A 15,260-nucleotide genomic window follows, 5' to 3' on the forward strand; every position below is an offset into this window, starting at 1 on the left:
TGAGCTGAGCACCTAAAGACTTTCTCATAGCTTTGTGATCAACCATGTTGAAAGTCAGCTGTGGGTAGGACAGCTTGGTTGCTCATTTCACTCACATGTAATTGTGGGGAGAGAGAAATGAACAGCTAAAGGATCTCTTAGGGCTGGAGCAGCAGAAGGACATTTGTCTTGCACATGACCAACCTGGATTTGATCCCTGGAACCCCTGCTGGTCCCCTAAGCCCAGGAGAGATCCCTGAGCACAGAATCAGGAGTAAGCCTTGAGAATTTCTGGGTGTGACCCAAAAACAAAAAAATAAAGGATTTCATGAAGTACCTTCCAATACAAGAATATTCAGTCCATGCCTCCACTGTCTCGTCCCATTCTTTTCTCAGCTCACTTCACAGAGACTGGAACCCCTACTTCTCTAGTGCAGTGAGGTTGTCAGTAATCACAGTGACCTTAGCATTGCTGAAGTCTTCTATCCCTTCACTGTCTTTACCTTTCTTAATCTTTCAGAAACAGATAATTACTCATTTGCTCTTTAAACACCATTTTCCCCTTGGCTTCCGGGATTATAAAGGCAGCTCCTTATTCAATCTTTATCCCCTATTTCCACTTTAAACTTCCCAACAATACTGTACCCCAGGGCTCTTTGGGTCTTTTGGGGTCTTTTCTATATCTAAATATTTCCCAAGTAATCTCATCTGGTACCTTAATTTGAAGTTCCTGGGTGATATATATATATAAAGGCCCTCCCGTTGATCATCGATTTGCTCGAGCGGGCCCAGTAACGCTCCATTGGAGACTTTGTTGTTACTGTGTCTGGCATATTGAATATGTCACGGGGAGCTTGCCAGGCTCTGCCGTGCGGGCGAGATACTCTCGGTAGCTTGCCAGGCTCTCCGAGAGGGGCGGAGGAATCGAACTCGGGTAGGCCATGTTGGCTGCGTGCAAGGCAAACACCCTACCGCTGTGCTATCGCTCCAGGATATATATATATATGTATAGATATAGTTATAGATATATAGATACCACAACCTTGGACTCCTTGGTATTGTTGATAGCCTGGTCATAATATAACTCTTAACCCATCCCTTACTTCATTCACTTTTGCATCCCACCCTTTGTTGTTCCCCATTTCAATAACTGGCATCAATAGTTATTCTCCTAATTGCTTATGTGAAAAATCTAAGTCATTCTTGTCAGTTTATTCTAGGACACCTTATTACTTTTAGAGAAGTGGCCTAGATAAATTCTATTTCTTTCCTTGTTAGCCAATTTGATCTATTTTCTACGAACAACCATAGTGACCATTGGAAAACCCATTTCACACTCCTGCTTAAAAGCATTTTATATTGCACTCAGAATAATGTCAATTCCTGTATTTTTCAGCTCTGCATATCTCTTACATTCATTTCCTACTACTCTGTTCTTCCATCCTCTGCTATAAACACTTTGGCCTCATTTCTGCATTACATTTGGCCTCATCTCTGTTTGTACAACGGGCCAGATTACTTTCTGCTTTACTTTACATTCTCTTTTTGCTTTCTCTCATGCTTGCTTCTAGGTTTGTATGTACCTAGCTTCCTATAAGATCATGGTTCAGATATCTTCTAGGACTTTCCTTGATCACCAGACTAAAATATTGTACTTTAAACACATGAAATTATTGGTTCTTATGTCAGGGATTTCTTATTTGTATACCCTCCTCTATCAGCTGTGAGATCCAAAAGTACAATAACTTCATTTATCTTTGTTCTGTCTCCTGAACAGAGTATGACACAGAGTAGGAGCTTAGTCAGTGAATGTATTGAGGTTTAATAAGTTTTACTGGGTTCCTGTTTTTTTGTCAGGTAAGTAATATGCAGAACGGTCACAGTCACGGTCCTCCCGTTGTTCATCGATTTGCTCAAGCGGGCCCAGTAACGTCTCCATCGTGAGACTTGTTGTTACTGTGTTTGGCATATCGAATACGTCACGGGGAGCTTGCCAGGCTCTGCCGTGCGGGCGAGATACTCTCGGTAGCTTGCCGGGCTCTCCGATAGGGGCGGAGGAATCGAACTCGGGTCGGCCATGTTGGCTGCATGCAAGGCAAACGCCCTACCTGCTGTGTGCTATCGCTCCAGCCCTATGCAGAACACTGGGGATATATATAGGAATTAATGTGGTGCCCCCGCCTCCAAAACAAAGCAAGAACAAGTTCATGGGTATCACCAAGATATAAAATCCTTCTATGATTTATGAAACCCTCTGGTCCTTTCCGTGGAAATATGTTCTGTCTTGTGTGTTTCTATTTCTTTGGAGAAAGTTAGGAGATATGAAGGTCACTAGTTGAACTGAAAGTGAGGGGAAGAGCAGATTTACATTATGAATAGAGATACATGCTATATGCCTTGAAAAGAACGGACATTTATTAGCATACATTAAAATCAGTGGAGATGAGAAGGCTATGCTAGTTAGGTTTGCTAATAGGTGGTATTGGAGGACGTGAAGAGGAGCAGATATTGATAGCAAAGGATAGCAAAGTAAGTGCGCTGGTCATTAGGAAAATCTCAGAGTTGGCAAGGTTGGAGGGAAGCAGAACAGTATCAACTGCTTGGAAGAGATGAGATAAGGCTTAAAGATTTTTATAGCTGAAGAACTTGCTCAAATCTTGATTAGATTAGAAGTGATCATGGGATTTCCTATTTGATCCAGGGATTGGGGTGTTTGGTTTTACCTAGAGATCTTGACACAGATTTACCTTACCTGGCATATATGGTGTATTTTTGGTAGCGCTCAAAAGATTTGATGATGTCAAGAAAAGATGAACACCATGCTCTTGATAGAGGTGTTATGGTACACACAGTAGAAGTTAAGTTGGATCATCTTTAGTCTTATACAGTTTCAAATGCTTCTAGTTTTATTACCTAGTTTTATTAATAAGCAATTAGTCTACAACGGATCCTTTATTAGCACTCAGCATTTCTCATGAGTCTTTTCTCTGAAATTATTTATTGTATTTGAAAATTTAAAAACTCATAGCTAATCATTTTAATAATGACAATTTTCTCCCCTTGCTCTTTTAAAAAATAAAAACATAAAGTATTTCCAGAGCATCTTCAACAGAAACCTGGATGGGTGCCATCATTTAACAGCTATGAAGAGTTCATTGAAAAGACACTGAAAGTAAGAGCAGATTTATTCTTCGTTTGTTTCATTTGTAGAATACTTGCAGTGGGAAAGAAATAATGGTGTTTTTCAAGTGGTTAGGAGACCATGTATTGCAGAATTACCTGAGGAGCTGGGTAAAAGTACAGTTTCCTGGGACCCACCTTCAATAGAAAAAGAATCTCAGTCTGGGTAGGAGCAGGAACTCCTCCGCCCCTCTCGGAGAGCCCAGCAAGCTACCGAGAGTATTCGATATGCCAGACACAGTAACAACAAAGTCTCCAACGGAGACGTTACTGGGCCCGCTCGAGCAGGAACTCATTTCTTTAAAAAATTTTTATTTAAATGACTGTGATTTACAAAGTCCTTTGTAGTTGATTTTAACCATACAATATTTGACACCAATCCCACCACCACTGTCGACTTCCATCTACCAGTGTTCCTGTATTCATCCCTACCTCCAACCTCCCACCTGTTATTGACAGGCACATTACAAAGCTCCAGTGGTTGCCAGCCTAGATCTCATGTTTTCAGTGTTGTTGAGCCTTTGTTTTGGATATATGACTATACCACCCACCCATATCACCAGTATAACCTGTTCACCCATTACTTCCTGTTCTCTTCTAACCCCCTTGATTTCTTTCCTTCTCTGTGCTTCTCCTCTTTAAACAGCGGGGTCAATGTTGACTTAAGCATCCCCCATTTATTACACTTCCTCATCCAGTGTTCCATGCACTGTCCTCCCGTTGTTCATCGATTTGCTCAAGCGGGCACAAGTAACATCGCACAACAAATTGTGAGACTTGTTGTTACTGTTTTTGGCGTATCGAATACGTCACAGGTAGCTTGCCAGGCTTTGCCGTGCGGGCGAGATACTCTCGGTAGCTTGCCAGGCTCTCCAAGGGGGCGGAGGAATCAAACTCGGGTCGACCATGTTGGCTGCATGCAAGGCAAACGCCTTACCCGCTGTGCTATCGCTCCAGCCCCAGTGTTCTATATACTAGAAATAAGTGAGATCATACTCTGAAGAACCTGCATTTCTGACAGTCTCCACAAAAATTGGTACTTAGCGACAGCTAACAAAGATCTTTACATTGGTTAATGACAGAGTCAATAAATTGACATAATTGCCTAGATTCTAAAGAATATGCCTTCAAGTTTTATTTTTTCTTCAAGAACCTCGGGATCTTTATGATTTTCTTCTTCAAGGGAACTGGTTGGTTTTAATTTAATAAGTTCATAGACCACAAACTAAAGCCTAAAGATATGATCGTTTGAGTCAGGCATTATTATTATAAAGGTAAAGGTAAAGGCCTTCCCGTTGATCATCTTGCCAGGCTCTGCTGTGCGGGCAAGATACTCTCGGTAGCTTGCCCGTCTCTCTGAGAGGGGCGGAGGAATCGAACTCGGGTCGACCATGTTGGCAAGGCAAACGCCCTACCGCTGTGCTATCGCTCCAGCCCTACCGCTGTGCTATCGCTCCAGATAATTATTATTATAAATTATCTTTTGTCTCTTACTTTTTAAATTTTTTTATTAATAATGTAGGAGTACTGCTATTTATTCAGCCATTGATTAAGCATGAACTCCACATTGCCTCTTACTTTGTATTATCAGTGTATTATTTGATGGGTTACTAGCTTTGAGCACTGTTTTCTTTCCCTGTAAAATACCCCTAATTCAGTGGCCTGTGAGAATAAAGTGAATACGTTAAAAAAGTGTTTAGTGCACTTTCTTACTCTTCTTCATGGGCTCAATCTCAAGTATTTTCTATTCCCCATGCTACTCTGTGCTACAGCCAGAGATATTTCTTTAGTTTTATCTTTCAGTTCAAAACTGATCTTTCCAGCTATGTTCAAATATAATATTTAACCTCCTTCTTGAATTATTTAAGATCACTTTCAGATATTTTGTTGGATTATTTTCCGTATCTGCTTGGTCAGGTTTTTGTAGTTTTTGTTTTTGCTTTTGTTTTTGGGTCACCCTCTATGATGCTCAGGGGTTTCTCCTGGTTCTGCACTCAGGAATCACTCCTCGTGGAGCTCAGGGGACACAGTGGGATGCCAGGGATCAAATCCTTATCGGCCACGAGCACAGCAACACATTTTCTGCTTGTCCAGCCCCATGTCCAATCAGTTTTGAGTTACTTGTTACCTCAATGTATTTCCAGTACTCCTTGTCATTTGAACATGTTTAAGTGTATTTTTTAACCCTATTTAAGCAATTTTATTAAGCATAAATAAATAGCATATCAAATACTGTTCAAGCACACTTACTTTGTATTCAAAGTTTGATAATTCTGGTATCGGCTTTTTAAATCGTTTATCATTATTTGTGGAGAGGATGGGCCATACCCAGTGGTGCTAGTCTTGGTAGTCCAGGGATTAGTTGTGGAAGTTCTCTGAGCACCATATGTAGTGCTGGGGATTCAAGCCTGAGTTGAGCACCTTATTACAGTACTAGTTTTCTTGCCCATCTGCTAATTTGGAGGGAGAGGGTGAGTTTTGGTAACACCCAGCAGTGCTCAGGGCTTGCTCCTAGCTCTGTGGTCAGGGGTCACTCTTTACTGGAAGCAGTGCCAGCATCAAACTGGTGCTGTTGTCTTTTTAAAATTCTGAATATGCCTTTTATTATTGGTGCTACCTCTTAATGTGTGATGCTTTATTTATTTTTGTTTTGTTTATGAGTGTTGTGTGTTTGACTAGTGTTCGTTGAAACTTTATCCGTATGAATCTTTTGCGCTCTGGTTTTAAAGTAATCCTCTAGACATAGTTTCAGTTTCCTTTATCAGGTATCTGGGTTCAAGGCTACCTTAATGTAAATAACAGGCTTGGCCATTGAGGACTACCTAGATTTGTGAATTCCAGCCCCAGATCTGTGTGCGCTGGGGCTTCTGTCTAACAATTCCTAAGGAAAGCTATTATTCTTTCATTCTCGAGCCGGAGTTGAGACTGAGATGGCATGCAAATTCTTTGTTTTTCTTTGTTGGACAAGAATTGTCTATTTTTTCCTACTGAGGGTGTGACCCTTTGGGAGATGCAACGTAGGCATGGGTTTCTGGTGTCAATTCCCACTTGGTGTGTCCCTGGCTTTGCTTTCTGTCCCCAGTGTGTGCCATCTGTTTGTCCAAGACAAGTACAGTCACTAGAGTCACCTTGCATCTTAATTCCCATGTTCCAGTAAATTCTGATATTAAATTGCTTTTCTATAAGCTTCATTCTATTTTGAAAAGTATGTTGTTATACATTTTCATCACTTTAAGATTTCTGTGCTAAGGGGGCATTTGTCTGGATGCAGTGAGAGTGGTAACTGTATTTCTAACTCAGTGGCTAAACTATAAGTGAAATTTCCCTGGAAAATATTCTTACTATTTCATATTGTAAATCACAGTTCTTTAATTAAATAAAAACTTATAAAAATGTTTATAAAATAAATTATTCTTAGTATTTTTAAATTAATTTTGAATTAGATGTGAAGCAGCCTATAAACAGAAATAAATTGTCCTAGCTCATGTTGAAGAGTTTTGTGTTAATTGGGTGTACACTAAAATTTGCTTGTCTGAGTGACACATCATTTGATAAATTTCATGATTAAGGTTAAGTATATTCTGTATAGGAGCCACAATAATGGAATTTTAATTAAGCCTGTTACTGCTTTATTGATATTTAAAGACCACAATGCATTTACATGTGATATTAAAATTATTTATGCATTTAGATTAAGGTTACCATCTTATTATTGTTCCACTATTTAATTACATTATTATTCTCTCTTTGTTAGTCATTGGATGGCTTTATGATAATACTGAATACAGATGGAGTAATCGTGTTTGTGGCTTCAAGAGTCTTTCTTCTCCTTGGGCACATATCAGTAAGTTCCTGCAAGGTTTGGAATGTGATCATTATGATGTTGTTTTTGAAGTTTATTATTTGTTTTCAGAAGCAAATCATTAAGGAAGACATTATTCATGTTGTCAAAATATAAAACTGTCTTATCGTTATCTCTGTTGTTTTCAGTTTTAAATCTATGAAAAGCACTATTATATGTGATAATTGAACACTCTGTGCACATATTTTTGTGTGTCTGTAGGGGTAGGCTGTGCACTGCCCCTGAAGGCAATCTGAAGAAAAAGGTGCTTTCTGAGATGGAAGTCTCCTTAGAATCTTAGTTCCTAACGTGATAGCTTTATTCTGTTTTGATAAATAGGCAAAATAGAATAAAGGCAGCCCCCAATGGAATGGATGTGTTCTGGAATGTATTTGATTTTCTCCATTGCTTTAGAGTCTATCACCTGCTGATTAAATATTCAATGTCATGGTTTGTTACTGCCAACTGGTAGCATCCATTTACAGGTCTGGTTTAATTCTTAGAATCATACTGGTCTTTGAGATACATGGCTTTATTCCTGTGACATTAGGATTTTTCACAGTTCTATGCAAATTCTTTATCTTTGTTCCCTTATGTATTTTGTTTGTTTTCACTCCGAGGAAACTGCCATCCTTTAACATTTGATGTGTCATCTATACACACAGTCACCCAAACGTAGGTGTGTCTGAGACATGAGTTATTTGAAACAACTAACATTAAACCATGAACTTGATGCTTTCAGATTGGTGTACTGCCTACTGCTTCTGTATATAAACTAACAGGAGAATGAAGTTCTAGATCTGTAATAAATCAGCGTGAAAAGGATGACACCTGAAATACAGCTTCACAATTTCCTCGTTAAATCTTAACTCTTTACATACTAACCAACATGCCATCTATTTTCCAGGATTTGAGTTTAAAAAAGACAATTGATAAGTCATCTATCTCATATTAATATGGAGATTAAACTATTTTTAGAGTATCTTTACTGACCCCAGGAATGCACAATTCAATGAAATATGGCCTGGTGGAGTGGAAAGAACTTGGTCTCTAGAATCAAATGATTCCACGAAGAAATTTAACTCAGTCCCTCACAAACTATAGAGCTTTCTTCTGTACTCCGTAAATGGATAAGGACTAATTCATTGAGAGTAAGCAGAAACAAGGCGTCAAAATGGTGTTTAGAGTGAGGCCTCTCTGATCAGGTGACGTTTCAACAGAGGTCTAAATGGAGTTTATCGGTGAGTCATGCAAAGTACTGGAACCAGTGTGTTCTGGGAAGAAGGAGGAGCACAGAAGGAAGGCATTAAACAAATATGTTCTACGTTTCAAGAAGGTGCAGGAAAGAGGCCATTGGGAGCAGAATGCTGAGCAAATAAAGGCATAGTCTTTGGAGATGCTGAGGAGGAGATTGCCTTCTCCAGAGATATGGCGCTTTCATCACAGGAGAAAATTCCTAATGATGAGTTTCATTTGATTTAGGAGGTAATCTTAATCTTGTGTGGAGACCACTTTTGTTGATGGTACTCCAGACAGTTCAAATTTCTTAGAGCATGTTTAATATGCATGTCTCTGCTGGCAGAAAGATGCTTTTTGCCTGGATTCTCAGTAAATATTATGGATTGGAATGTTTCTTTATTCTTATTCTACTGAGAATGACTAACATTTGTGGAACAATAAATATTTGCAAAATTGGATTTTAAAAAATTCTCCTTAATTTTTCACTGATATTTATTCCTGCATCATTAAGCTCTAAGTAACTCGATCTTTCTGTCTAGTATAAGAAGAGCATATGACAAAGATTTTAAATAAATAATATGGTGTTGATAGTGCTTTTGAACCTCTGCCTTTTATCTAAGAAATGGAGTCACTGGAATGACCATTATGGCCACTTATAGTTGATAGCCAATTATGTGATGTTCATGTCACTGTTACTTTTCTTAAATAATGTAACTTATTAAGAAGCAGCTCACTGTCGTTATTTCTGTCCAAGGAAATATGGACTACCAAAAGAAAGCTGACTTTGAATTCTTTTAAGTTGTATTGCTCTTTTTCATTTTTCTACTAATGAACGGGTTGCTGATCCATTTCACTATTTGCTCTGTGGAATTAAGGTAGTAATTTACGCCATGATAATCTTTTGTTTCCTTGTCTTATGCCCACTTCTGAAACATACAGTCACTACAGTTAGAATTCATGTCAGGCTCATCATTTTTGACCCTCATCGTGCTCAGTAAAAAATGAATGAATAAGTTTAAGGAGATGTACAGAATAGAGAAATGTGCCAGTGGCAGTGCAATTGCTTCTGGTGTAGACTAGCTCAAGGTAGCTAGGGTATTGTTGAAGATTTTAATTTTTTAATTTTTTTCTCTTTGGGTCACACCCAACAATGCTCAGGCGTTGTTCCTGGCTCTGCACTCAGGAATTACTCCTGTCCGTGCTTGGGGGACCCATATGGGATGCCAGTGATCGAACCCAGGTCAGCCGCGTATAAGGCAAATGCCTTCCCTTCTGGACTATCACTACAGCCCTGGGTATAGTTGAAGAAACAGAAGAAACAGTGAACATGAAGTTGGGTAGGGCTGGACATGTGAATGTCATTTCAAAAGTTATGACCTTTCAATGATTAGACTAGCCTTAATTTCCTTGTGAATAAAATTGGAGACATTTCATAGAGTTTCTTGAAATGTGCCTAGCACTGTGCCTACTATGGAATCTTTGTTAAACCTCAGAAGTAGGAAAATTTTTCCACCAAGAGCCACTGAAAGTTTGTAACGTAATTCATATGCCATACGACACAGGCAGACAAGCTGTGAGCAGCCTCTGAGGAGCATATATTTCTGTCGAGCCTGTGGAATGATTGTTCCCCGCCCCTGTGTTAGGTGATTGAGTCACTGAACTCTGTTGCAGTGATCATTTGGTGAAGTGCCTGAAGTTTATTTAAAACTAAAACAACTAAAGCATTTTTTTAGTTTTTTGGATCACACCTGGCAGTGCTAAGTGGTTACTCCTGTCTCTGCACTCATGAATCACCCCTGGTGGACTCAGGAGATCATATGTGATGCTGGGGATCTAACGCGAGCACCCTACACGCTGTACTATGGCTGCAGTCCCATAACTAAAGCATATCCACTGAAAAAGTTATATCTAATAAAATTCTATTTCTTTAGGGAAGTCAGTTTCTTACTGTGTGTGACTTTCACTACCAATACTCATTTCCTGTTAATTTCATAATATTTCATTTGCTGAATTAAGGTAATATTTCTACCCTGAATTAAGCCATACCTTTCTTGTTTGAAACAGAATGCATCTGCTAATTTGAGCATTGACTTACTCATAGGCTGGCTCCTATGGACCATAAAAATGTATTTCTGAACATTGAATGCATATTATTAATATTAATTAGTTCGGAATCATTTAAGTTTGTGGTTCATCACCCAAAAACCATTATTCAACTACAAAGAGTACTTTGTTTATTACTTTGTTCCTAGCACATTAAAAACTCATTACTTTACTTAATGCTTGATATTCAGTTTACTCACATGTCACCGTATTTTAACTGCACGCATGGTACAACGTCATTTACTCATTCGACTAATATTTATCAAGAATTCACTTGTGCCAAGCTATGTTCTAGGTGCGGAGGATGTGCACTGAAGAAGACAGCTAAAAAAGGCTTCTAATCTAGCGTAATTTATATTTCACTGGGGGAGGCAGGTAAATAAAAAGGTAAATATCTGCGTATGCCCATTGTGTGAGGACATAGTGATGAGTATGCCTAAAGAAGGGAGGAAATAATATGAGAGAGTTGGTGGTATTTGAAATAGATTATAAATTCCAGTAGAGACTCATACGAAGTCAGGGAAGAAGCAATGGCAAAGATCCTGGAAAGAGTGTTTCCCTCTAGATGAATACTATATAGAAACAAACACCTAACTCAGGTTTTTGTTTGGAATAATATGTCACAGAAGGTTTTGGGAGTTTTCGTTTTCTTAATTTTAAGGTACTATACCATCTGCACAGTATCTCTGTAACATTTGTGTGCTTTTGGGAAAGACCTAGCAGAGAGGGAAAGCTTGAGAGTTGGGGGGGGGTAAGGGTGGAATCTGGGAGGGATAGACCTTGGTGAGTGGCGGGATAAGACACCCCCTCACCAGACTTGGGTATAGCAGCTCATTCTTCAGAATGGAAGGGAAAGCAGGTGGGTAGCATGGAGGCAGTGTGGTGTTTGCTTCTTCCTGAAAAGAAGATTTCAGTGAAATAAGAAGGTCCTCAGATGAATATGAGGGGTGGGGTCTAGAGATCGAAAAGCAGTAGTCACTGTAAGAGTAGCAGAGTATGTTGTCAGAAAATGTGGAATAATTCCCTAGCAGAGATGAACGACTATTTCAAATAATACACAGCATGTTTATGATTTTTTTTGCCTTTTGGGTCACACCTGGTATTGCACAGGGGCTATTCCTGGTTCATGTACTCAGAAATTACTCCTGGCGGTACTCAGGGGATATGGGATGCTGGAAATCGAACCCGGGTCAGCCTCGTGCAAGGCAAACGCCCTACCCAATGTGCTATCACCTCCAGCCCCATGTTTGTGATTTTTTTAATTGCATTTTCAGTTACTTGGATAAAGGTGTAGGTAGATGAAGACTTAGAATTTAAAAGATAAATGGAGTCCTGGGCCCAGTTCCACATGTGTGGGAGTACATTTACTCTATTACCCATTTATCACAAGTGATATTAAAGGCTATACAGCATATAATCATAGCACATAACAAAAGCATCCAGATAGAAGAGATAGGTAGGGTGAGGACCCAAATGGAGCTTCTGTCATACTGCCTCCTGGAGCGCTCGTGAATGGGATGGAGAGGCTGGTTCTGAAGAACGAGGTATACATTTCACTTTATGGCTCTGCAGCAGCAGCTTCAGAAATGGAGAAGCAGAAGCCGAATATAGCAAAAGGTGCTTCCATTACTCAGTAACCTACTGTTTAGGAAATCCCGAGTTTGGGGAGCTATGAGGCAGGAGCTGTGACTGAAGACACAATAGATGGGGAAAGAGATTGGGAAATATGTATTTCTCGTGTTAAATATAAGGGAAATAAATTGATTGCTTATAAGTCACAATACCACACCAGTGTTGGGTTTTTTTGTAGACAAATATGTCAGAAAGAGAACGTGGGACTGATGCAAATGATGAACCCTGTAATCTGAGCTGGGCACGAGGATGTTACAGCTTAGAGGAGATAGGGAAATGTGTCAGGGACAGAGGAGAGGTCTTTGTGGGTGTGAATTACTGGTTGGAGAGGTGGGAAAGAGGCTTAAAGGCCTAAGAAAGTGAGCAAGCCCTTGATCATAAGAGTTCATCATGTAATTTATTTTAGAGGTCCATCTGGTGCAACCATAAGATGTATGAGGTGAGGCAAATGATAAGCATACTGGTGGTAAGGAGCTGGAGGAACTGAACAGTCATAGCATGTTACAAAATTTATTCTCTCTCCACCTCTAGGAAGAAATCATAGGTAAAACACTGCTAAGCCTGCTGCCCGAGTCAGAGAAAAGCAGAGTTTATCAAAAGGTTGCGCTCAAGATTCCTTTTTCAAGTTCAGGTACAGATTGTTCTTTCAAAGAGTAAGTTATTATATTTGAAGAGACAGGTGGTAATTACTTAGAGGGTTAATAAAAAGCTTTTGGGCTAAGGGATCTATTGATCCTATATTAGCTTGCTTTAATATTATTAATTTCGCAAATATACTTCTATTGTTCACAGACCTCTAGTCCATTAAATCTTATTTTGAATCAGGAACCCAGATTACTTCAACTTTTATATAATCGCATTAGTGTTGCATGAGTAATGTCCTACCTGGCACGCTACTCTACAGGTATAGCATTGATATTCATGAAAGGTGCTAATGATGATCATGGAATAAAGGTAATGATTTTGTAAAACCCAGACTAAGACAATAGGCGTATGAAATAATTCTGCAGAAAATAGCCAAGTGCAGTTGATGAAAACCTGGTTTGTATCTGATCTTTTAGTGGGGAAACACATTAAATTTGGATGCCACTTAAGAAGAGGAAATGTTGATTTTGGTTTCAACCCAGTTTATGAATATGCGAAAGTCATCCTGAACGTAATAGATATCTCAGAGGGTGAGTAATTCTGTTTTTGATATGATCTAGATAAGTTTTTAGGGTAGTTAGCTCTTTTCGCTAACATAATTTTTCTGTTGATACTGTCATAGTCTCTGAGTTGCCTGTCATCACAGCTTTTGATTTCATATGTTCAATAGACTTAAAAATATTGATAATGAAATTTCAAGGTGAGGACAGCTGGTAACATGGTGTGCTGAACTGACAGTAATGGCTCTTTCTATGAAGAAAGTAAAGATTGTTAAGACATAAAAGTTAATGTGTAGCTTGGTTTAAGTTAAAAGGATGTCAGTTACAATAATTAAATTTCAAAATATATCTGTCAGGCATCAGTCGGGTTGAGAGTGGTGGGAGGGAACATAGAGTCAAGGGATGGGATCATGGGTGGTGGGATTGGAGGAGGGAACACTGTATGCCTAAAGCCCTAGGTAAGCAACTTAGTAAATCACAATATCTATGTAAAAGGGTTTTTATTTTAAATAAAGGCTGGAGTGATAATACAGTGGATAGGGTGCTTGCCTTGCACATGCCTGACTCGACTTCAATTCCTGGCATCCTATATGGTCCCCTGAGCCTGCTATGAGTGATTTCTGAGTGCAGAGCCATAAATAAGCCCTAAACACCACTGGCTGTGACCCCCCTAAAGCATTATATAATAATTTAAACTTTAAAAGGAAGTCTATGTAAGCTAAAAATCACAGAATAAAGTATAGAGTCACAAACATAAGTAGATACTGATTTTACAGTAGTCTCTTTGGGTGTCAGTTAATACATAAGTTCTATTGGTTGGGACCTGGAGTTCTAACACACTTTGAGGAAACAACCTAGAGGCTTAGAATGACGGGTAAAATCTAGTCCAATCTAGAGTTTTACATCTCGGATTGAAATAATGTATCATTTAAAGGAAATCAAAAATCAAGTCTGTGACGTGTATATGGAGTCTGAATTAGAAATTTTTAATATTACATTAGTTCCAAGTCGATAATTTAAGACAAATATTAATTTGGGGTCATGAGAACATCAGTCATCTAATTGATATGACTGATTAAGAAACAAGATGAAAATTTAGCACCAGATTACTTCCGTAAATTTTAAATTCATCTACATTTTAAAGGTTCTAAAATACAGCTGGTAGGAGGTGGTGAATGCCTGTGGGTAGGAAAAGGGCCAAGAGAAGAAAATAAAGCCAAGAATCAGGACCACATCTCTGTTCATATTATGCTATGAACTAGAAAAATAATACTAACTTTAGTGCCACTAAAGGATTACAAATAAACCAAAATAATAAGTGTTTGTTAGGCTATAGAGCTAGTACAGAGGTTAAGGCACCTGTCTTACATGCAGCCGACCCCTGTTTGACCTCCAGCACAACTTATGGTTCCCCGAGCAAAGACCCAAGAGTAATCCCTGCGCTCCATAGGTGTGGTACCAAAACAAGAATAAATTAATATCTGGCTATGAAATGAAAATTCCCTCACTGAAAGTTGTCTAATATATTTGCCAGGTATCTTGGAAACTAAAGGGAAGATCCTTTGTTAAAAATTCTTACTTGGCTACAAACTCACACAAATTACACATTTAATGACAGGTTTATCTAACTGAGAGGAGATGTATTTGTTTTGGAGACTCGAGCATCTTTCCGTATATTAATAATACAAGACTCAAAATCACACCAAACCCACCTGGCTGTCATTTCTCAGTGATGACTTCCAAGGCACTTCTTTCTCCATTGTCATGCATGTCTCTTTCCTTCAGAACCTTTGATCCTCTTCACACAACTTTTCATAAGACAACCTTTCAAGATTCCTATACCTGTGGATGAGAGATTTTATCTTGTGGGACTTGTGTGTGTGATCAAGAGTCAAACCTTTCAGGTGAGTATGTTATGTTTGGGCATCATGGCAACATGGCCTTCCTGTGAAGGCCTATGTGCCCTTTGCCTGCCCTCCACCAGACATATTACTTAAAGCCCCTGATAGCTGAGATCTGTAGTAGGAGGCAGGGGTAGATGACCTCCTGCCTTTCGGGTGAGCTCTGAGTAGAGATGGGACACAGCACACTCGTTTAAAAGTAGATGGGATAGAGTAGAAAAAGCGTCCAGGCCTGATACT

At 39.1% G+C, this 15,260-nt stretch overlaps 1 long non-coding RNA gene across 1 annotated transcript; it reads left to right on the top strand.

Annotated features, from left to right (window-relative positions):
• The first annotated feature begins 12,505 nt into the window (after positions 1 to 12,505).
• On the top strand, positions 12,506 to 15,002 carry LOC130038442 (uncharacterized). The gene is made up of 3 exons (XR_008794678.1): positions 12,506 to 12,605; positions 13,036 to 13,149; positions 14,905 to 15,002. It is a non-coding gene; the product is annotated as an uncharacterized LOC130038442 (long non-coding RNA).
• The last annotated feature ends 258 nt before the right edge of the window (positions 15,003 to 15,260 follow it).

Source organism: Sorex fumeus, unplaced genomic scaffold, assembly GCF_029834395.1.
Source record: "Sorex fumeus unplaced genomic scaffold, SorFum_2.1 ptg000075l, whole genome shotgun sequence".
NCBI lineage: Eukaryota > Metazoa > Chordata > Mammalia > Eulipotyphla > Soricidae > Sorex > Sorex fumeus.